Source organism: Cebus imitator, unplaced genomic scaffold (genome assembly GCF_001604975.1).
Source record: "Cebus imitator isolate Cc_AM_T3 unplaced genomic scaffold, Cebus_imitator-1.0 Scaffold233, whole genome shotgun sequence".
In the NCBI taxonomy this organism is placed as follows: Eukaryota; Metazoa; Chordata; class Mammalia; order Primates; family Cebidae; genus Cebus; species Cebus imitator.
In genome coordinates this window covers 769,941-795,536 of record NW_016107548.1, presented here as the reverse complement: position 1 = coordinate 795,536, position 25,596 = coordinate 769,941, and the positions used below count along the sequence as shown (strand labels likewise).

The 25,596-nt window shown below is 35.0% G+C and overlaps 1 long non-coding RNA gene across 1 annotated transcript in view; it reads right to left on the bottom strand.

Moving 5' to 3' along the window:
• Window positions 1-5,244: 5,244 nt before the first annotated feature.
• The window catches only part of LOC108281869, a 67,781-nt gene continuing 47,429 nt past the window's right edge, over window positions 5,245-25,596 (bottom strand). Inside the window, exons 2-3 of the long non-coding RNA XR_001816181.2 lie at window positions 7,516-7,650; window positions 5,245-5,366 (exon numbers count right to left, since the gene is read on the bottom strand). This is a non-coding gene — a long non-coding RNA (uncharacterized LOC108281869). The remainder of the gene's footprint in view (window positions 5,367-7,515; window positions 7,651-25,596) is intronic.

Below are 25,596 nucleotides of genomic sequence, written 5' to 3'. Positions count from 1 at the left end.
GGCCATTATCATTTCTGGATCATGACATATAAATGATTCAGAAGCTTATGAATTAATGATAGGCTCTGATTCTTAGTAGCTACAATATTATGATATCTTAAACTTTTATTTCTTTTTCATTTTGTTCTTACATAATCTCTGATACTTATTTCTGTATATCAATAATATTAATAAAATGCAAAATTGGAATACTTATCTATTTTGTTATACAAGATTATGGGAGTATGGAAAAGGAATTAGAGATTTCAATACAGAAGGGAAAACACACACTTAAGAAATTAGTTTTCCATAGCAACAGAGCCCTATTTGCTCCATAGTGATTATACCAAAATAACTTATCTGAACGCTCTGGACACTTCAGATTAATGGAAAAATTGAAGAGAACATTAAAGTCTCATTACCCTATATGGTGATTTATGGATTAGGTTTAATAGCCTAAATAGTCTCCCATCTGCTTAGAAATATATCTTTAGAGGTTTAAAATTAATTTTAATAATTCCAGTTCTGAATGCAGTTTTTTACTTATCAAACTCATTAAAAGAATTTGCAACACTTCTGTGGGAAAATCTCTAAAGTTTAACATAATTGAAATGAGCTCAGAAATATAAAAACAAAAGGACCCTGAAAATATATGTAAATATCAAAAGAATGGAAATTACTTCATAAAAAGTCAGATAATTTATTGTTTATTAAGGGACTAATTTTTTCCAGTTTGTTGGGTGTTACATTTCTTAGAGTCTTCTCCTGACTTTTCCTACAAACTAGTTATGTCCTTGTTAATTAATAAATGTATCAAAATGTAGTCAAAACTAAAAGCTTTAAAAAAATCACAACATATTTGAGTAGAAAAAGTCCTCACAGGGGATCTATTGAGGCCACTTATTTACAAATAAGGAGACATGGCAGGTGAGGTAAAAGATTTACCCATGTTTATTGAGATTCTTTATCACACTGCTGAAAATTTTCAGTGATCGATGCATAAATAGGCCACTAATTCTCCCCCAAAATATTTCATTTGTATATGTGTGTATATACCACTGACCCTCCAAAAGTATAAATCTGAAACTACATAAATATCAGGCATTGAGCTACATGACCTACTAGTTATTCCCTCTAAAATAAGTTATGTTTTCTTTCTTTTTCTCCATTTCTATACATTTCTATTTTTCTTTCAATCTCTTAGTTTCTGCATTGTTTAAATTTTAGTAAATTCCATTCCCATAAATCACTAAAACTCAAAACGAAATGACCTTTTGAAAAATCTCATTTCATGGTAATTTCAACCAGGCAATAGCAAAGAATCCTAGCACTGGTCTAAAAGAATTCCCTATCTGCAAAACGTATGACTTCAATTGGTCACAGTCCTTTAAAAAGTTAGCCCTCACACTAAGAATATAGCTGTGTTTCAGAATTTTGTTTTCGTTTTCTTTGAAATCTTAAAATGGTAATAAGTATACCTCCCTCTTAGGGCTATCAGGAGAATTGAATGAGATAATAGACCCAGAGTCCCTAGCTCACAGTCAGGAGCATAGTACATGGTCAAAATAGATATTTCTTTACTTCTTTCTCTTCGTAATTGCATCATTATTTCAATTCCATAAAGAGATGAAAAATATGTTTGGTTGAAATGTAATAAAAAATTTAAAAATAGATGGAAGACTTTGTAACCCATTTCAAATTATTTTGTCTAAGCTACTCAGGAATTAAAAAAGGATTGAGGAAACATAAGCAGAAAAGAAAAAGAAAGAATTATCCCACCTTACTTGGGCTTACTTGGAAGAACTAAGACCAGTCAAACTAAGGATCGAGAATTTGTCATGAAGTGCTCAGTCTATGTTTTTTAGTACTGGGAAGGAGTATGGGAGACAATTAGACATTCAGAGACCACTCTGATGCAGGCATTTTTCCATAGTCCTGTTTTTATTCAGGTCTTCAATATTACATTAAGCAGCTGCTGTGTAGTAGCCACTGGGATACTTGATGGTTGTCAAAGTTAATAAGAAACTAGTTATCTCTCTGTTAAAATAAGCAATTGTTCTCAGAAAGCTGACACATCTATTACAGCAATTAAACTCCATGTGGTAAATGAAATAAGAGAGAAATGAATAGGATTGGATAATAGCGCAGGGAGACCTCAGCCTGCTTGGAGGTAGAAGGAGAAATTTGGCCTTGGCTTAGTCTTTTAGAAGAGGAATTGACCAGTCCAAGAATTGGCGGAAAGGAGACTATTCCATCCAAGAGCCTTTAGAGACAAGAGGTCAAGTAGTGTGAAATAGAAAAGTATCACTAGTGCAAAACTAGCAGACTCAATGGAAATTTCCTGCTGTTATTGTGAAGTTCAATGACTTCTTTCAGATGGAAATGTAAGGTCTTCAGAGAAGAAGCTTGTCAAATGTAAATTTAAAACAACACCAACAAATGATCAGATACAAATTCCCATACAGATTATTGAATAAACAAAGAAAGGGATGTGACTGATAAGATGGTCAGAACTGGCTTCATAAGACCAGAAGGAAAAAAGAAGATGGATGAAGTATCTGAAATAAGAAAGATGTTGAGGCATTAGAGCAACAGGAAGAAAGCTGGAGTGGCCACAGAGGGAGGAAAACAGGCAAGAGTAAGTGAGAATGTGGTTGAGATATGTTTTGTATAGAATTAATTTTTTTTCAAGCCAAAAAGACAACAGAGAAAATACACATTTAATTGTGAAGTTAGTTGAGTTTTTAACTTTAAGATGATCCCCTTTTATGTTTTAGATATTACTAGAAAAAAATTACAATCTAATTGTATATTAAGTTAGCTCAGGAGTTTGTAACCAGCCTGGCTAACATGGCAAAATTGTGTCTCTACCAGAAAAAAAAAAAAAAAAATTACCTGGGCCTGGTGGTGGGTGCCTGTAGTCCCAGCTACACTCAGGAGGCTGAGGCAGGAGAACTGCTTGAACCTGGGAGGTGGAGGCTGCAGTGAGCTGAGATTGTGCTACTGCACTTCAGCCTGGGCAACAAAATGAGACTATGTCTCCAAAAAAAAAAACTAAAATTAGCTCAATATTTTCTTCTCCTAACAAATTAATTACTAGTTTACTTAGGTAGCAGTTTTTTCATAAACTATTTGAAATGTGATTCAGTTTGAGAAAAATTGATTTACATATATATTTTCAGGGCCATACACCTACGAGAAATGTATTTTATAATTCAACAATAATTTTTATTATGTTGTCACATTCATTTTAACTGATAAAAATCAGAAGAGACCTTAAATATACGGTCACACTCCAAAACTGGTTAGTCCTCTCAGGATTACCCAATTGTAAATAAGATTTGTTTACAATTGTTCCTGTCATATAAAACAATACCAGTAAAAATGTAATGTTTTTTGTCATTTAAAAAATTAACTTTATTTCAAGAATAAGCAGGCTGACCTAAATAGAAGTACAAAAATACCTATTTCTATCCATTTTTTACTTTTTAAAAAGTAATTTGAGGTGCTTATCATTGGAGAGATTAAATTAATAGTGGCAAAATATTTCAGCTGTTTCAAAGTGGTCAGATCCAAACTAACCAGTTTTTGAAAAACATGAATTACATGTTACATCGTTGTCTATTTGACTTTTCCCTTTTGAATATACTCTAGTTCAAGGTAGATAATGCTTTGCATTTTATGGAAGAAAAACATTAAATAGCATGCATAAATTAAATGCTTAATAACTCTTTCATGATTGTTAAAGACTTATTGTTCTAATTCAATTTTTAATCTTAAAATGACCCATGGTAATTAAATAGTAATTGAATTCCAGCACTGGAATAGTTAACAATTCAGTCCAAATTTCTCATTTTATACATAATGTAAATGAAGCCCAGAGAAATTCAATGACTTGGCTAAATTTTATAAACTAATACATAGCACCTAGGCTTCTCTGACCTGCAAATTTTCTCTTCATACTCAAAGAAAATAATTCAGTCAGACATCACTTTTTCTGCCTCTAAATATGTACTGTCTGGTGGTTATCTTATTAGAATAGATGGAAAAAGAAAAGTATTTCATATTCAGTGTTAAAAAATAAAACAATGTTTATTCTGCTTTCAACTGTTAGAAAAAAAGGCAGGAAATATTTTTAAAAATGAAGATCTATAACGTGTGCATTTAATACCAACAAATAGCTTCAATAGGGTCAATGCTATTTTCTGGCTATAGGCAATTGCGAGTTTTTTATTCTTGCCTATTATTACAAAACTTCAAAAATCATCTACCTTCATAATCACTTTCTATCTTCAATCAAGGAATTTGCAGTTTACCTTACCCACAGAGTTTCTATATGTTGTTATTGCTGTTGTGTTAACGGTGACATCATCAGTTTGAGGATATCCAGCCAAAGAATTGCCTCTGTCTTGACTTATGGAAAAGTTAAATAGACAACTAGATACATTAAATCCAACTCTTGAAATGCATGGCCACTTTCTAAAATAAAAAGAATTTTACATTCACAAAGTAAAGAAAGGTTTTGGTTTAGAGGACTTTTTCAGAAATCAGAGCTGAGGACTGATAGGGAGGACCTCCAGAGACCATCTCACTAATTAATCTCTCTGGTATCCAGAGGTTTATTGTCTCCATTGGCACCTATTTGTAGGAAGAAAATAATTCTGAAGGTAGATTCATTTTCAAGTTTTGTAATGCTGAACAATAAACCTAGTCATTACCCAATATATCACCTATCTTTACTAAGAAATTACTTAACAGATTTGAGATGATGGGTGAATAATATATAAAATATTTAGATATTATGGAAAGTTACTGAATCAAGAGTTTAATTATGAATATATGAAAGGAAAGCATTTTAATATTAAAAGATTATCTAAAATTACAGATTCTACAATTTCTTGGCCACTTGATCCTTTTTAATCAAATTCAATTAATCTAAACTTAATAGAGCCACTTCAAATGGAAAAGTATCACCCTAAAGAGACTTGGGTTTAAATGTTCTTAGGGTTAAAGGTATATTTAGACATAAATTAATGTTTCATGAAGACAAAGTGGATTATAAATTAAGAGAAAAATTTTGGTTCGTCAAAACACTTTGTAATCTAGAAATCAAAATAATCATGTGGAGTATTTTTATAACCAAAAATTTACGATACAGTTCCTCCCTATTTTCTGAAGGACTAGATTAGCTCCCCCAGCAGTCACGTTATTCTCCCATACTTGTCTATTTTTGGTGTCTTCTATGTAGAAAATATGTTAACTTACTTTTCAGAGATAACATCCAGAGACAGTTAAAGAAGCAGAAAATTTCATAGTCAAAATCTTTACTGTCTGACATAGCTGAAACAATGTTTCTCTGAGTTGTCTTTTGGCCCCAAATAATATTTCTAGGAAAAAAACACAAGAGTATTGGGGTCATCAAAAGCAGAAGAGCTAACATGTCAGACTCCTACAGAGTTTTGCTATTTAAAGATAACCTAAACCCTATCCAACCATGTTTTCATGAAGGAGGTCCTTAACCTGAAGGCTGAAATAGCTGAGTGAATAATCCAAATGTCAGGTTCTTGAAATGTATTTTATTGATGAATTATATATATATATATATACATTTTACTATTTTTTGTTTACATTCAGTACCTCTTTTGGAAAGAAATACACATTATGCTTTCAATCTCATATAGAGAAGACCAAATCAATCTTTCAGCTCTTGCTCTTACACTTGCCTTTTTCATGGTTCCATCTGCCTAGGCCTGGTCTGGAGTTCATCTGTATGATACTCTGAGGCTCACTCAAAATCATCATACCCTTTGGCACTGAGACCAATGGATGGGCGCCTGGCCTAATCTGGGGAGTCGAAGGCAGGCTTCTCTTAGAAAAGGACATTTGAATAGCGATCTGAGTAGTAAGTCACAGATTTAAAAAGTAGAATGAGACTAGATAAGGAAGACTATTGCAGGTAGAAAGAACAGCCCTAAGGACACAAAAATAAGGAGGAAAGTAGCACAGAATGAACCTAGTTACAGGTGCCGAGGGCCACTGCGATGGGCTTTGTAGACCCCGTTAGTCAGAACTGGACATGGGGTAGGGAGGGAGAAGGATTATGAGAGGACTGCTAAATTTCTCACCGTCTATGAGAAGCAGACAAAAACATTTTTAACTTTGATTTCTGGATAACTATTATCTATTTGAGAAGATTTTTGAAAAAAATTAAAAGAAATCTTTTACACATTCTGAAATGTCAGTGAATTTATACGAGTGATAAGGAAATCAGTAAATATGGCAGTAAGAGAAATGTGTAATATGGCCAGGTAGCATAAGTATTAAAAGAGCAGGAGTATTGCCTGGAAATGGTAATAGTGAACACGAATAATGAGCCCATTCTAGGCCCCTACACATGTGAGGGGAGATGTAATAAACAACTTCAGGTAAGGTGAGACAGTAGTGATGACATTTGAAGACATGGTTGAAAAAGTAGAAGATTCTTATGACAATAGAAAATGAGTTATCCAAAAGAGGGAATTTGAAGGAAAAGATGAACTAGATAAACAAATGAGAGGTAAAAATAATACAGAGAAAATATGATAATATTATGTGTTTTCATGGAAATGGTTTCATAGAAATGGGGAAGGTAGTGATTAAAGTTGGGCTTTTCTTATAAAAATAACTATAGGAAGTATGGTAGAATTAGTCTACTATGCCCTCTCTAACTTCACTTTGTCACAGTTTTCTCACCCACATGAACTTAGTTTCTATCTCCACACTCCAATGAAACTACTCTCTAAATTCACCAATGACTTCCATGCTACTCAGCCCAGTGGATAGACTTAACATAATCTAACCATCAGCAGCCTTAAGCATACTTGACCATGCTGACTTTCCTTTCCTGTGTCCCTGCTCTCATGAATTCCCCACTGTTCCATGGCTACTATTTCTGTTTCCTTTATTGACTTTTCCTCTTACCCTACTCTGAGACTTCTTTCTCTTTTTTCACCCTTTTTCTGGATAATATCAACCAATTTCAATAGTTTAAATACCATTGTAATGATCCCCAAATTTGTATTTCTAGCCCGGGCTTCCAGACTTTTCCTCTGAGTTTGAGTTACATTTATCCAACAGCTTACCTGACATCTCTATTTGGATGCCTAAAAAGCATTTCAAAATTAAATGATTCTCCAATTCCTTCCACTTCCATCCTGCTTCTACCATCACAATACTGTCAGTAAATAGAACAAATAATTAAAATGAAAAACTAGCAAGTATGAAAGGCACACTCTGTGTCTCTTCTTGATTTTAATGAGAGAGATTTATTTTCTTTATTATAGTTATTAATGACTTTTAGTTATTACTTTTCAGTATGAGTCAAATAAGATTAACATCTCACAATAGCACTGCTTAGTAACTTAGTAAACTAGAGCCACATTGAGCTTGCACCTTTTAGTTCGATTCTTGCTCCATTATGATTACTATGTTTTATTCTGTTTATCATTATTCATCTTTTATGTGAAAGAAATCTTGTCCTTGTATAATTTCTCTCACATTTTTTTCTGGAGAATTATCCTTTATAGCAGCGATGTAGAGGGATGTGGCTCGTGGACTCCAGAGCCACACTGTCTGGATGCTCAGCCCACTTTCACATCTTTTCAGCCAAATGACTTGTCTCTGTTTCTTCATCTATGAAATGGAGGTGATACTGATGTTAGCTACTTTGTGAAGATGATTTATTACATACAAAGCTCATAAAATGGTTTCTGACAAGTAAGTTGTCATAACTTATGTTTATTTATTACTCTTACTCAACCATACTGTTGTTTCTAATATGCCAGAGGAGGAAGAAGCCTATGCTGTCACCCACTTCAGTTGTTTTCAACTAAATATTATTTTCATTATTAACATTATTTTTACCTTACTCTTATAGCTACAGTTCCTGGGGGAAAAATTAGTAAACTGATCTTTTTAAAAAGGCAGACTATGTTGAGAAACAACAAACCCATTAAATAAAACATCAGCCCATCTTTTATAAATCAAACCAATTACGTTTCAAAATAGTAAGACAATCAGGTAACTTGTTATAAATTTTCAGACCTCACTTTGAGTAAAATAATTATTTAGGAAGTTATTTATTCCAACAACACAACTTGGGTCTAATAACAAAAAAAACCCAGAAAGTTACAAAATTGAATTGCATCACACTCCTCAGTTACAATATTCTTCTAATTTGAAAAAATAGTTTTAAATATTGTCTCTGAAAAAACTTAAAAAATTCCAAGTATATTCCAACATGAATTGATTAATCTCAAATCTAATTTCTAAAAATAAAAAAAGTTATTTAAATAATATAAAGTCAATCTCTGTACTTTATTTATTTTAGCTTCATTTTTAAAGCCAAAAATTCTCATGTTTTAAACATTGTATTCTTGTTAGAATTGGTCATCAGGCAAGTTTTAAAAATTCATATTAAACTCTACTAAAAACAGAAATTAAAAGGCAGCCTTGAAAACATAAACTTATCTTTTACCAAGTAAGGTCCAAGGAACATATTAAGCAATGCTAGGCTCAGGTGCCATTTTAAAATAGTTTTGGCACAACAATTGGAAAAATTGAGAGCTCAGAACGAACTGTGTCACACATAATGCCAGTAAGCTTTTATTTTGCCTAAGTGCATAGATGATAATCAGATGGATTGTTTTAATAAGAATTCTATAAAAGAAAACCATAATCGTTCTTCTAAGGTTTTATAAAATTTTGCTGGCTTTAAAAATGGCATGGAAGTGGTTCTCTGGATTATCTATCAATTATTACACTATGAAATATAAGTAATTTGAGTATGATGCCCTTCAACCTTGATAACTTTTCCTTTTTAAAATGCATGTAAAATAAAGTTAGTGCTTTCATCAGACATATGAGGAGTACCCAAAGCAACTATAGTCTTATTGTAGGTTTTACGGAGTTTGCAATTGTGATAAAGACATAAATTTTTCTCACAAAGTCAGTAATCAATTAGAAGAGAAGATCCGAAAATGTTTAAACCGAATATGGGCAGGGCACAGTGGCAAGCACCTGTATTCTTAGCTACTTCAAAGATGAGGTGGGAAGATCATTAGAGCCCAGGAGTTGGCGGTTTCAGGGAGCCATGATTGCAACACTGCATGCCAGCTTGGGTGACAGAGTGAGACCTTGTCTCAAAAATAAAATAAAATAAAGGAATAGGTGCCGTGGGGATACCGTCAGTATTGTGGTTAAATTTCATATACTTTCTCATAGTCAAACACATTAAGATAATTAGTAGTCACCATTAAATGTATTAATCCTGGCCAAGATAATTTGCTTGTTGCCGTGAGAATATTTCTACACTCATTAAAGTAATTAATTATTAAAACATATAAAAGGACAGATGAAGTTACCAGATATATTTTAATTTTAAATACTTGAATTGTTGTAGTAATTATTCTCCTCACAGTAAAATAATGGAACAGGTCTTTACCTATCACCTTATGAAGTAAAGGAAAGAAAATTTCTTAAAGAGCAAATTTAACAAACACCACCAACTTCAGTGTCTCAAAAACTTCACTATAACTGCATGTTATAAGGACAGAAATTCACAAGAAAAAGAAGAGAGGTGACAACAGTAACAAATTCTTGGAACCTGAAAAATACAATGAGAATGCTTCTTCAAAATATCTGCAGTAAATAAATATATACCATGGAATACTACTCAACAATTAAAATGAACAAACTACTGATACATGCAACAAAGATATGACATTGACAAATATGCTAATGAACAAAGCCATTTTAAAGATCTGCATGTTGTATGATTGTATGTATATCAAATTTCTATAAGAGACAAACTATGGAGTCAGAAAACAGATCAGTAGTTGTTGTCTGATGCTGAGGGTAAAAGAAAAGATTGACTGCAAATGTGCAGAACTAACTTTTAAGAGAAAAGAAACAAATCAGAAAAGGCTACATATGGTATGATTCCAACTATGTAACATAAAAAGCTAAAGCTATGGAGACAGTAAAAAGATCATTGGTTACCAGGGCCTCAAAGGATTGGAGATAGTTTGGTAATTTCCTATTTACAAACAAAAAGAGGGTCTGGGCGTGCTAGCTTATGCCCATAATCCCAGCACTTTGGGAGGCAACAGAGGGTAGATCACCTGAGGTCAGGAGTTTGAGACCAGCCTGACCAGCATGGTGAAACCTTGTCTCTACTAAAAATACAAAAATTAGCTGGGCATGGTGGCATGCACCTGCAATCCCAGCTACTCAGGAGGCTGAGGCAGGAGAATCTGTTGAACCTCAGAGGTGGAAGTTGCAGTGGGCAGAAATCACACCACTGCACTCCAGCCTGGGTGACAAAGCGAGACTCTGTCTCAAAAAAAAAAAAGAGAGTTGGAGAAGGGATGAATAAGTGAAGCATGGAGATTTATAGGATGCTAAAATTATTCTGCATTGAACTATTATGGTATTAATACATATACGACATCATGCATTTTTTAAAACTTATAAAACTGTACAATGGAAAGACTGAAACTTGATGTAAACCATGAGCTTCAGTTAAGAATAATATAGCAATTTTGTTCATGAATTATAACAAATATACCACACTAATGCAAGATATTAATAATAAGGGAAACTGTATACAGGATGGGGTGGGGGCAGGGTAAAGCAGGTATATAGAACTCCAGGCTACCACTCTGTCTACTATACCCTTACATTTTCTGTAAATCTAAAACTGTACAAAAAATAAATGCTTGGAATATTCTGAGTTTTAGTTTTTCAATAATAACTATTAAATAAAAGAATTTCAGATCTGTGAGGCATCCTTTCCCTTCCATAAATAAATGAGGCATCCATTTATTCCCTGTGAGGCCCAAAGAATAAATATATACATTTCCCTCCTGCTACCATCAAATCTGTTTTCCTTTTCCTCACAGCAAATCTTCTTAAAAGAATTAACTATATTCAGTGTCTCCATCTCTTCCTCTCTGTGCTATCTATACTGATTTCACATTTATTATTCTTGAAGAAGGCAATCAGTGACCTCCTTCCAATGGATGCTTTTCAATCCTGATATTTTACTTTATGCAGCATTTTTATATTTTTCTCAGGGCTTTCAGGGACAAATGAAATAGAATAGAATGTATAAATTTTAAATTTGTCTCTATAGCTTTTTAATATATGTATTCACCTCTGTGACAATCACTCTAATCAAGTGTTAGAACATTTTCATAGCACCAGAACATTCTCTGTTTTCCTTTTTCAACCTCCTTTTTCAAAAGTCTGACTTCTATTATCATTGCTTTGATTTATCTGTTCTAGAACTTTATATAAGTGGAGTAATAAAATATGTACCTTTTCATGTTTAGCTTCTTTCACTCAAAGTAGATATATTACTATGAGATGGATAACAAAAATAAACAGAAGCCTAGGATCCAGAGGCCCAAAAAAGCTGTCCAGCATAGACAGAGTCTTGAATGCTCATGCTCCATATCACACTGTAGCTGACGGTCCCCAAAAGCACTTCTCTCGGGCTTGCAGACCCTGGGCACCACTTGGCTTGCTGACTGCAAGCATTGCAGACCATCCTATTCTAGGAGGATGATATGGTTTGGCTCTGTGTCCCCACACAAATCTCATTTTGTAGCTCCCATAATTCCTACATGTTGTAGGAGGGACCCTGTGGGAGATGACTGAATCATGGGGATGGGTCTTTCACATGCTGTTCTCATGGTAATGAATTGGTCTCATGAGATCTGGTGGTTTTAAAGATGGGGGTTTCTCTGTACAAAATCTCTCTTTGCCTGCTGCCATCCATGTAAGATGTGACTTGCTCCTCCTTGCCTTCTGCCGTGGTTGTGAGGCCTCCCCAGTCATGTGGAACTGTAAGTCCAATTAAGCCTCTTTCTTTTATAAATTGCCCAGTCTCATGTATATCTTTATCAGCAGTGTGAAAATGGACTGATACAGTAAATTGGTACCAGTAGAGTGGGGTGCTGCTGAAAAGACACCCAAAGATGTGGAAGCAACTTTGGAATTGGGTAACAGGTAAAGGTTGGAACAGTTTGTAGTGCTCAGAAGAAGAAAGAAAAATGTGGAAAAATTTGTAACTTCCTAGAGACTTGTTGAATGCATTTGACCAAAAGCCAGAAACAATATAAACATTAAGGTCCAGGCTGAGGTGGTCTCAGATGGAGATGAGGAACTTGTTGGGAACTGGAGCAAAGGTGACACTTGTTGTGTTGTAGCAAAGAGACTGGTGGCATTTTGCCCTTGCCCTAGAGACTTGTGGAACTTTGAAGTTGGGAGAGATGACTTAGGTTATCTGGCAGAGGAAAGTTCTAGGCAGCAAACTATTTAACAGGTGACTTGGGTGTTGTGAAAGGCATTCAGTTTTATAAGGGAAGTAGAGCATAAAAGTTTGGAAAATTTGCAGTCTGACAATGCGATAGAAAAGAAAATCCCATTTTCTGAGGAGAAATTCAAGCTGGCTGCAGGAATTTGCATAAGTAATAAGAAGAATGTTAATCCCCAAGACAATGGTGAAAATGTCTCCAGGGCATGTCAGAGGTCTTCACTGAAGCCCATCCCAACACAGGCCTGGAGACCTAGGAGAAAATGGTTTCATGGAACGGGCCCAGAGTCCCCGTGCTGTGTGCAGCCTAGGGACTTGGTGCCCTGCATCCCAGCTGCTCCAGTCATGGCTGAAAAGGGCCAACGTAGAGCAGGGGTCATGGCCTCAGAGGGTCCAAGCCCCAAACCTTGGCAGCTTCCACATAGTGTTGGTCCTGCAACTGCACAGAAGTCAACAATTGAGGTTTGGGAACCTCTGCCTAGATTTCAGAGGATATATGGAATGCCTGGATGCCCAGAAAGAAGTTTGCTGCAGGGGCAGGGCTCTCATGGAGAATCTTTGCTAGGGTAGTGCAGAAGGGAAATGTGTGGGATCAGTGCCCCACTGGAGCACCAACTAGTGGAGCTGTGAGAAAAAAGCCACTCTCTTCCAGATCCCAAAATGGTAGAACCACTGACAGCTTGCACCATGTGCTTGGAAAAGCCTCAGACACTTGCTGTCAACCTGTGAAAGCAGCCATGAGGGAGGCTGTACCCAGCAAAACCACAGGGGTGGAGCTGCCCAAGACCATAGGAACCCACCTCTTGCATCACCGTGATCTGGATGTGAGACATGGAGTAAAAGGAGATCATTTTGGAGCTTTAAGATGTAACTGCCCCACTGGATTTCTGACTCACGTGGGTCCTGTAGCCCCTTTGTTGTGGCCAATTTCTCCCACTTGGAATAACTGTATTTACCCAATGCCTGTACCTCCATTGTATCTAGAAAGTAACTAATTTACTTTTGATTTTATGGGTTCATAGGAAAAAGGGACTTGCTTTGTCTTGGATGGGACTTTGGCCTGTGGACTTTTGACTTAATGCTGAAATAAGTTCAGACTTTGGGGGACTTTTGGGAAAGCATGATTGATTTTGAAATGTGAGATATGAGGTTTGGGAGGGGCCAGGGGTGAAATGATATGGTTTGGCTCTGTGTTCCCACACAAATCTCATTTTGTGGCTCCCATAATCCCCATGTGTTGTGAGAGGGACCCAGTGGGAGATGATTGAATCACAGGGACATGTCTTTCCTGCACTGTTCTCATGATAGTAAATGGATCTCATGAGATCTGATGGTTTTAAAAATGGGGGTTTCTCTGCACAAGCTCTCTCTTTGCCTGCTGCCATCCACAGAAGATGTGACTTGCTTCTTCTTGTCTCTGCCATGCTTGTAAGGTCTCCCCAGCCATGTAGAACTGTAAGTCCAATTAAACCTCTTTCTTTTGTAAATTGTCCAATCTTGGGTATGTCTTTATCAGCAGCTTGAAAACGGACTAATACAGAGGAACAAAGACATCGGCTGGATTTTTTCCAGACATTTCATCCTTATCTTAGAATGTTGTGTTCTCAGTATATTCAGCAGAATCACAAACAGGAGGAAGAACTGGGTCAAATAAGGGCACCCATGGACATACTCTCCTGCCCTTGCCAAGTTTGGTTTCAGGGTTCTCTGGCCTCATAGAGCTAGTTGGAAAGCACTTTCTCTTCCTGTATACTTTGAAAGACCTTGTACAGGATATCTTGCTTTTTCCTTTATTGTTTGGTAGACTTCATTAGTAAATCTATCTGGGCCCAGAGTTTTCTTTGTGGAAATGTTTTTAATTGTAGATGCAACTTTATTAACAGGTATGGAACTTCTGTAGTGTCTATTTATTTTTGGATTAGTTTCAAATAATTGTATTTGTCAAGGAATATATATTTCTCCCAAGTTGTCAAACTTGTTGGAGTAACATTGTTTATACTATCCCATTTATTCTTATTCTTTTTAATCTGTAGTCACGTATCTCATTTTATTGCTGACATTGATAATTTACATTTTTTGCTTTTTCTTAACTGGTCTTGCTAGAGGATCACAACTTTGTATTAATCTTTTCAAAGAATTGACTTTTGGATTTGTTGTTATTTTTCTATTGTTCATCTGTTTTGTATTTCACTGACTTCTGTTCTTATCATTGGCCTTTCTTCTTCTACAATCATGAAGTTTAATTTGCTCTTTTCTCTCTAGCTTTCTGAAGTGTAAGATTAAATTTTTTAAATAAAATTATTTTTGTTTCTAATATTTGCATGTAGTATTAAAATGTTTTCTCTTATCAAGGCTTTAGATGCATTCCATAAATTTTAATATGTTGTATTTTCATCCTTATTTGATCTAAAATATTTTAAAATTTCCCTTATGATATCTCCTATGTGTTATTTTAAAAGTTATTTCTTAATTTTCAAATATTTGGATATTTCCCAGTGATTATTTAAACTCTGATTTTTTAGTTTAATTTTATTTAAGTCAGAGAACATACTCTGTATGATTTCAATCCTTTGAAATATTTTGCAACTTAATTTATGGCCCAGTTTATGGCCTATTTTGGTGAGTGTTGAAAATGCATTTAAAAATCATGTGTATCAAAGGTCAGGAGATTCAGACAATTCTGGCCAACGTGGTGAAACCCCATCTTTACTAAAATACAAAAAAAAAAAAAAAATTAGCCAGGCTTGGTGGTGCACCTGTAATCCCAGCTACTTGGGAGGCTGAGGCAGAGGAATTGCTTGAACCAGGGAGGCAGAGGTTGCAGTGAGTCCAGATCGTGCCACTGCACTCCAGCCTGGTGATAGAACAAGACTCCACTGTCTCACAAAATATATAAATAAGTAAAAATAAAGTAGGCTGGGTGCAGTGGCTCACGCCTGTAATCCCAGCACTTTGGGAGACCAAGGCGGGCAGATCACCTGAGGTTGGGAGTTAGAGATCAGCCTGGCCAACATGGAGAAACCCTGTCTCTAGTAAAAAACACAAAATTAGCTGGGCATGGTGGCGGATGCCTGTAATCCCAGCTACTCAAGAGGCTGAGATAGGAAAATCTTGAACCCAGGAGGCAGAGTTTGCAGTGAGCCGAGAGCGTGCTATTGCACTCTAGCCTGGCCAACAAGAGTAAAAATCCATCTCAAAAAAATAATAATAATAAAATAAAATAACGTGTATACTGCAATTACTGAGTATGTTGTACCACCCATTTCAATTACATCAAGCTGCTTGATAGGTATTATTCAAATCCATCATATACTCATTGATATTTTTATATGCTTTATTTACAGATTTCTGAGAGAGGAGTGTTAAAATTTCCAGCTATGATTATGGATTTGTCTGTTCTCCCTTTTACTTCTGTTTGATTTTGTCTCAAGTATTTTGAATCTATGTTACTAGGGGCATTTGCATTTAGAATTATTATGTTTTCTTGATGAGTTGACCCTTGGGTTATTATGAAATGTTGTCTTTATTCCTGGTAATACTTATTGACTTGAAGTCTACTTTATCTGACATTAATATAGCTACATTAATCTTTTTATTATAAGCTTCCCAATCCTTTTATTTCCGAACTCTTTGCATTCTTATGTTTAAAGACTAGATAATGTCAGGCTGGATTATAAAAGAACATTCAATTATAAACTGTTTTGTTGGGCCTTGTTTTTAAACTAAATCCAACATGATATTTTCTGTACTTTAAATGGAGTTTTAATTCTATAAATATTTAATGTAATTACTGATATGGTTGAACTTGTGTTTTCCACCATGCTGTTCCCTTTGTCCCAACAATTTGGCAAAGAAACAATTTTTCTTTGCCAAATTGTTGGGACAAAGGGAAAACAGATCTCCAGACTAACCTCCGAATCCAAGTGGCCATTGACATGTGATAATCCAGATAAATTTATCTAATATTTGAATTCGGTTTCTTTAGGGTTATTTGATTCTACAACTCTTTGATGACTTAAAATACAAACATTGTATTAGTACATTCTCAAACCATTATAAAGAACTGCCTAAGGCTAGGTAAGTTATAAGGGAAAGAGGTTTAATTGACTCACAGTTCCACAGGGCTGAGGAGGCCACAGGAAACTTACAATCATGGCAAAAGGGGAAGCAAACACATCCTTCTTCACATGGTGGGAGGAGAAAGAAGTGCAGAACAAAAGCGGGAAAAGCCCCTCATAAAACCACCAGATCTTGTGAGAACTCAGTATCATAAGAACAGTATGGTGGTAACCACCCCCATGATTCAATTATCTCCCAGCAGGTCCCTCCCATGACACATGAGGATTATGGGAACTAGAATGCAAAATGAAATTTGTGTAGGGACATAGCCAAACCATATCAAACATTATTTTTAGTTTATCCATAGCTACAAGGAAATCAATGGTCATTTCCACCTTCTGTAACCTAACCAGAAATGTAAAACAGTGGTGTCCCTGGTTACTCACTCATCTTTTTCCTTGGCATTCAAGATGTTATAATATCCAAATTTCCCTTCTCTCTTACTGTGAACTCCTTTTCTTCCTTTTTTAGAAATGCTGGCATTCCTCAAAACTCTTTCCTCTTTCCTATTCTTTCTCATTACATTTTCTCTCTCAGGATGATCTTACCCAATCTCTTCCATATGTTAGTGATCCCAAAATCTTTTCTTGCCTAAGCCCAAGGGACCACATAAAAGCTTTAAGCCTTTTGAAATCTAAAATAGCTTTCAAGATTAAAGACTTTAAAAACAAAGAACAAATGACTTCAGTTTCTAAAGAAAAGGGCAGGATTTGAAGGCAGAAGTGTTTATTTTAAAAGAAAAAAAAGCACACTAATTGACAACCATATGTTTAAAAATTTCAGTATAATTTGCAGCCTACGGAAGAACTTACAAATTTTATACAGATTCTTTCATCATAGATGATTTACAAATACAATTTTCTTTCAAGAGAGGATCATAGTTTTATAGATGAAAAAGTGAAGCCTTATAGTAGTTAAGCTGGCTTCATAAATAGCTTTCAAAAATCACAATCAAAAATTATAATTGGCTAATGAAACTATAAATGTTATGACAATACTTAGATTGATCATTGTGTTACGCTCCAATTTACTAGTTTCTTAGAAAAAACAAATATTATTAATATAAAGTAATATTATTTTGTTAGACTAGAAACATACTTGTTATTAGAACTGTCATTAGGTTTAGATCCTAATATACACTCATGTTTAGTGTTATATGAAAGGAACTTTCACAATCTCTTACTGTCATCTGTGGAGCTCAAATCAACTCTGCAATAAAGTTCCCATTCATCAAATAAATAGTCTCTCTTATAGATTAAAATCACTGAACATTCAAAAATCTTTTATATGTGGTATAAATGCCTTATACATATTGCAGATGAATTATTAAAAACAGAACACACGCCCACCCCAGCTTTTTAAAGAGTGATATTTCACAAGTTTGCCTGGTGAAAATACCAAAGCTAGATCACTCATAATCTCATATTAAAAGCCATCCAAATAAGCATAACATCCAAGTCAAAAAGTGTCCTGTTATGCAAACAAAGCTTCCATACAACTTTCCTAGACTCTCCTTCCAAATAGAATCAGAAATTCTGGAGCTACTACTCCATAGTTGTTTTTGTTTCCTCATTATGACACAAAATTACTTAAATCTCAATATGGCTAAAATACGAGTTCTGAATCCTACAATCCCTGAAACTAAACATTTTTTGGTTGTTGTTTTGAGACAGGGTCTCACTTTGTCACCCATGCTGGGGTGTAGTGGTGCAATCTCAGCTCACTGCAACCTCAGCCTCCTGGGTTTAAGTAATCTTCCCACCTCAGCACCCCAAGTAACTTGGATTATAGGTGCATACCACCATATCCTGCTAATTTTTTGTATGTTTCATAGAAATGTTTTGCCCTGTTGCCAAGGCTGGTCTGGAACTCCTGAGCTCAAGTAATCAGCCTGCCTTGGCCTCCAAAGTGCTGGGATTGCAGGTGTGAGCTACCACTCCTAGCCTGACCTTGAACTTTTTAAACCATAACACTTATAATCCCTGAAAATTTCAAAATAGCCACTGCATTTTAATTTTTTAAATTTTTGTTCTTTTTTAACTCTTATTTTAGAATCTGGGGTACATGTGCAGGTTTTTAACTAAGGTATATTGCTTGATGCTGAGATTTGGAGTATGAATGAATCTGTTACCCAGGTAGTAAGTATAGTACCCAACAGGTATTTTTTTCAATCCCTCTTCCTATTCACTCCTTTATACTTCCCAGTGTGTATTGTTCCCATCTTTGTGTCTTCAGGTACCCAATGTTTAGCTTCCTTATAAGTGAGAACATGTATTTGGTTTTCTGTTTCTGCATTAGTTCACTTAGGATAATGGCCTCCAGCTGCATCCATGTTGCTGCAAAGACATAATTTATTCTTTTTAGAGCTGTGTAGTATTCCATGGTGCAAATGTAGCATATTTTCTTTATCCAATTCACTGTTGATGGGCACCTAGGTTTATTCCATGTTTCTGCTATTGTGACTAGTGATTCACATATCTTAAATTAACTTTAAAATACATCAACTTTGATGTGTGATACTATGTATGCATTATTTAGTTATACCCTTAAAATATATCAACATTGATATGTGATACTATGTATGTATTATTTAGTTATACCCTTAAGTTATACCTTTAATTGATAATTCACTTTCCAGGGATGATCTCCCGGCATATATCAGAAAGTCCACATTTCAGAGAAATGTACTACAAGGACTTCAGCTATCTTTATATCTCATCAGTGTTAGATTTCTGCTGATTAAAATAATGCATATAGGCTGAGTGTGGCAGCTCATACCTTTACTCTCAGCACTTTGGGAGGCCGAGGTGGGTGAATCACGAGGTCAGGAGTTCAAGACCAGCCTGACAAACATGGTGAAACCCTGTCTCTACTAAAAATACAAAAATTAGCCCGGCATGGTGGCACACATCTGTAATCTCAGCTACTCAGGAGGCTGAGGCAGGAGAATTGCTTGAACCCGGGAGGTGGAGATTCAGTGAGCCAAGAGCATGCCACTGCCCTCCAGCCTGGGCAAGAGAGTGAGACTCTGTCTCAAAAAAAAATGCGTATAAGAAATGAGGCTTCATTTGTGAAATTAATGCTTGTATGAAAGCATAATGAATATTAAAAATAGGTTCTTATTGGTAACAGTAGTGGTATCCGATGATATATGAAGGTTGTCTAAAGATTTATAGATGATACCTCCCATCCTTGCATGAAAGCATCTTTGGACACAAAGTTTGAAGCTTAAATCTTACTTGCATTGGAGTCCAGACACTAAAGTGGAGAATTCTGTTTTCCTGATGCCAGATATAGTATTAGCCAAATCTTGCCTCCAGATTATTGTTACAATTGTTTCAAGTAAACCTTTTAAGCAAAGTGATCTTCAGGGCACTTGGAAAGATGGAGAGTGGGGATGTTATCAAATTTTCAGAAGAAATTGGGCATACAGTTTTGTTCACATTTGGTAAACTGTGTTTGTTTAATAATTTGATTTGAGATTTGAATTTATTATAAACTAGTAACAATGTTGTGGAGAAATATATAAACTGTATCTCCCTCAAAACTTTTTGCAGCTATCAATATTTTCTAAAGGAACCTTAAGGATTGCACTGTCTTAAGTCAGTTTGCATCAATGTTTGTCCATAAGTTCAGAGTCCCATCCAGAATTCCTGCAATGGACACCATCCTGGGACTCATTTCTTAAATATCTTCTAAGAATTAATGCATGGAGAGGCTCTAGCAATGAAGCATCTCTTATGAAGGCGTAAAAGCTTTTAATAATTAAGGCAGCAGGAGCATATTGAGTAAGAATTCCAGGGGACTCCACAGCCTTTATTATTCACATAAACTATGACTACAGATGTTACAAATATGGGAGAGACTAGAGAAAGAAGGGCAGATCCGCACTCACCAGAGCTTTGCAATAAAGGCTGTTTGGATTCCATGAATGACCAAACTTAAGGACAGAATACTTGTATTGAAACACTTTCCCTTATATAATAGATAATTCATGCCTTAGAGAAATTTAATAACTTACTAAAAGAAACCACCTGTTGCTTTTTTTTAGAAATAAGCAGATTTTTCCTTAAGTCATTCAGCTTTCAGAAATCCACATTATGGTGCTTAGTCATATACATTTTCATAGCATTTACTCATGGAAAGCCACTGACACACAACCTACAGCCAGTGTTCTGCTTCCTCATACAGTGCCTGAACATTTTCCTCCAAGTTCTCAGTGTCATCCTGCCTCCGTATGGTAATTTCCCTCTGGTCCTCCTCCTTCTTAAGCCTTTTCTAAACTGGTCTTTGAGTAACTGGTTGATGATGACTAGTAGCAGCAGAAGAATAGAGCTGAATAAAAGAAAAACAAGACTTTTATTCAAGTACCAGAACCAAAAAACTTTCCAATTACAATATGTCATTGTGTATCCAGAGCACAATATTTAAGGCAATTTTTTAAAAGTTTCCACATTGTTTTTGGTTGAAAACAAAAGAAATGAATTCAAATTACCTTAGGCTTCAAAAAAAGTTACTTGGGAGGATCCTCAGTATCTAACTGCATCACAGGTAAAGCTTACTAATCAAGCTTCAAGAAAAAAATAGAAGGGGCCTTAGTAGAAAGTGTTCATGGACACTCCATCTGAGTCACACTGCCATAAGTCACTTGGTTTTAACTGCCTTTTTCCCTCCTATGTACCAACTCAAAATTCAAATTTCTGAGATAAAGAATTACCTTGGCATTGCTGAAATTGTTTTTCCACTCCTATCATCTGAGGATGAGGCATGTTTTGTGCTGGTCAGACATACTGAAGAGTATGCAGGGGAAGAGATAACATTCCTGTAGATGAATAAAATGAAATGTATCTGCAAAGTGAAAAAAGAAAAAGCATGAATTTACTGTGTACCATCTAGTCAATTATTGAAAAAATTTGATTAAAGAAAAAGAACTACTCTGTTGACATTTCAAGTCCTTGATTATAAACATTCTATAGCATTTGAAGCTAATATGGAGAGATATTTGCCATAATGAATTTAAGATAAAACTGATTTATGTGTGCTTTTGAATCTCAAAAGGTACAAGTCAAATCTTTAAATTTATTTTTAAACAGCGAGGAATGATGGAAGAAATGAAAAGCCAATGTAACCAAGAATTTTTCATGCATTTTAAAAACAGATACTGAGTTTTACAATGTCTCTTGAGGAAATGCTATAATGTTGATGAAATGGCAATTCAAGACAGGTACTTCAATTCTACAAATAGTTGTTGAGTATTTCTAGTTCATGCAAGCCACTATAGCCACACACAAATAAGTGAAATCTGTCCCTTTCCGCAAGGAGCTTAAAACATAATAAGGAAGATAAGCTGAAATTTCTGATAACTATAATATCAGGCAATAAGACAAAAACCATAGAAAGTTATAAATAAAATGGCATGTATTATACAAAAAAGAAGGAACAGATTATAAGTAATTAAAAGGATCCAGAAAGAATTTAGGAATGAGCAGAATTTGAAAAAAACGTTTAACAAGTAAAGTCAATACTTTCTGATTACCTACACTTTTTCAGAAGTCTTTCATCCACCATCTCCTTTAATTTTCAACACCATTCTTTGGAGTAAATATTATTGTCCCACATTCTTACACAAACTGAGGCAAACCCTAATTCAATAACTTGCCCAATTTCACCCAGTTGACAAGTGATCCAGTTCTGCCTGATTGTGTACTCCCCACTGGTTCTTGGAGATATGCTCTTGTAACATATGATGGTGGAAAGACTCTGCTTTCAAATAAATATTCAACAAAAATAACCTTGTCTTGGGTTTACTATAAGGAGATTTACAAAAGAGTGAGCAAGAACAATAAGTAAATATGTTTTTGTCCATTATTAAAATAAATTAAATTGGAAGAACTTCTAGTTAAATAGGGTAGAGTAAAAAAGTACTCTCTTACTCCATTTGGGTTGCCATAACAAAATACCTGGGTAGCTTATAAACAAAAGAAGTTTATTTTTCCCTCTTCTGGAGCCTGCAAAGTCCAAGATCAAGGTATCAGCTGACTCAGTGTCTAATGTGAGCCTGTTTCCTTCATAGATAGATGCCTTCTCACTGCAACATAGTATGGCAGGGGCAAACAGGCTCTTTTAGGTCTCCTTTTTTTCATAATAAGGAATGCATAAGCATCCCTTTTCTTTACAGCCTCATCAACATCTGTCATTTTTTGACTTTTTAATAATAGACATTCTGACTGATGTGAGATGGTATCTCATTGTGGTTTTGATTTGCATCTCTCTCATGATTAGTGATGTGGAGCATTTTTCATATGTTTGGTGGCCACTTGGGTGTCTTCTTTTCAGAAGTATCTGTTCGTGTCTTTTGCCACTTTTTAAAGGGCTCATTTGTTTTTCACCGGTTGATTCTTTTAAGTTCCTTATAGGTTCCGGATATTAGACCTTTGTCAGGTGCATAGTTTGAAAGATTTTCTCCTAATCCATAGATTGTCTGTTTATATGGCTGTAGGGAAGCACCCGGTTTAATTAGGTCCCACTTAGCAATCTTTGTTTTTGTTGCAATTGCTTTTGAGAACGTGTTTATAGAATCTTTGCCAAGGCTGATGTCCAGGAAAGTATTTTCTAGGTTTTCTTCTAGGACTTTTTTCTTCTAGCATTGTTTTAGGTCTTTACATTTAAGTCTTTAATCCACCTTGAGCTAATTTTTCTATATGGTGATATGTAAGAGTCAAGTTTCATTTTTTTGCATATGGATAGCTAATTATTCCAGCACCATTTATTGAATAGTAAGTCCTTTCCCTGTTACTTATTTTTTCAACTTTGTCAAGGATCAGATTATTGTAAGTGTATGGCTTTATTTCTGGGTTCTTTATTCTGTTCCATTGGTCTATAAATTTGTTTTTGTACTATTACCATGCTGTTTTATTATATTAACTGTGACTTTGTGGTATACTTTAAAGTTGTGTAATGTGATACCTCCCTCCAAGAGAACTAATTCTATGTATGAACAAATCACCCCTAAAAGGACCCTACCTTTTCATACCATCGTCTTAGAGGTTAGGGCTTCAACATACATTTTGAGAGACACATTCAGAACATAGCAAGCACCTCTCTATTATTATCTTGACTCAGAATCCCCCAAAAGAGTTTTTTAAATAAGGGAGGAATTTCTGATTCTTGTATTGACAATGTAATATCCTACCAGAAAGCTCTTCCTATGTAAAATAACTGTAAAATCCAGACATACTGCAAAAAGCAATTTCCTGAAGACACTAGAGAATGAATAGTAGGCACCCTCTTGTGCTATGTGAACACTTGAAAAAGGAGAGAAAAGGAGTTGTACAAAGAATATTTCTGTTTTCATGGCTTTTAGCCTGAGGCTAGCTAGCATAGCACACTAAAGGTAGGTGTCAGTGAAAATATCATAATCTTTCTGGCTCAGGGAACAAGAAAACTGAAGTTAGATAAAACATGGATGCTATAAAAAGTGAGAAATATTTGAAAGAAAAAAGCCCATTGAACAGAGGATCTCCAAATGCTGTCTATTCACATCTTTCACTGGCCCTTTATCTCAGTCAATTCCGTACTGCTGTAGAAATCCTGCTCCCTCAAGCCCTTCTTGTAGTGGCATAATACATTAGGTCATGAGGCAGAACCCTCATGACCTAAACATCTCCCACTGGGCCCTGTCTCCCAACACTGTTCCACTGGGGATAAAGTTTTCCATACATGATTTTTGGAGGACACATTCAGATAGTATCGTAACACCTCTGGACCATGCATATGTGGCATAGATTCAAAGCAGATTAGCAAACATAAAAATATATAACTGATGCTGGAGCTTCCACTTAAGAAACAGAGTTTACATTTCAATACCAGCCAAGATACTAGCCCAATAAAACAAAGGAAACAGCAATTATTGGAGAAAAATAGCAAAATCCCCACAACTTAATAGTTACAGTGTTCAGAATATAATTCAAAATTTCTTAACATATAAAAAAATGGAAGACATTTCAACCAAAAAGAAAATCAAACAAAATCAATCCTAAGATGAAAGAGATCTTGGAACTAGCAGGCAATGACTTTTTAAAACAAGTCTTATAATTATTCTAAACAAAGTAAAATATGCTCATGATGAGTAATGAGATATAAAATCTTAGTAGTCACAAAAAGTAAAATGAACAAAATGGAAATTTTATAAATGAAATATACAATATCAGAATTAAAAGTTTCAGAGGATAGACTAAATGACCCAAATCCAGAAGAAAGAAATAACAGAGGAAAGAATAAATAAACAATACAAATTAATAATTATTATCCATTATATGTTAGAGAGAAAAGATGTGGTCAAAACAGAACAGAGACTGAGGACCATTAAATATCAAATGATATAACAGACATATAATTATAACATATATGTAATCCAACACATATGCATCCCAAAGGGAAAGCAGCAAATGAAACAGAAAAAATATTTTCATAAATAGAGGCTAAAAATGTCCCAAATTTGGTAAAACAAAAGAAATGTACAGATACAAGGTGCTAAGTTAACATCAAACAAAATAAACACAAGGAAACCAGTGCTTACCTTTCTTATAAATGTCTAACATGTATTAATTACTTAATACATACAAAATCTTCAAAAGGTGGGTAGTCTTACTTCACGTTTAGATAGAAAACTGAAACACACAAACAGACATACACACACAAGTGGTTATATACTTGCACAAGATAATCAATAGTCAATCTGTAATTTGAACCCAGCAGTTTGACTTGAGGCCATGCTTTTACCATTCTACCATGTAGCCTTGCAGATATACTGAACCAATATTGTAAACTCTTGAAAAAGAAACTGAAATTATGAAACAGAAAAATATTTAATTATATAGAGGCAAAAATGGAGATGTCATGTCCAAGGAAATACTGATGAATATTTACCCACTGATCTACGTCTTGGGAAGTTAGTAAATTTCATGCATAAAAAATTACAGATACCCAAACTAAAAAAGCAAGTCATAAGCAAGTTAGAAAACATTATACTGGCCTCAAGCTGTGTTACAACTGAGAATAGAATATATATGAACCTATTAAAAAAAAAAAGAAAAAACTGCCTGATGAAATCCAGCCAGCTAAATACAATTAAAAACTTG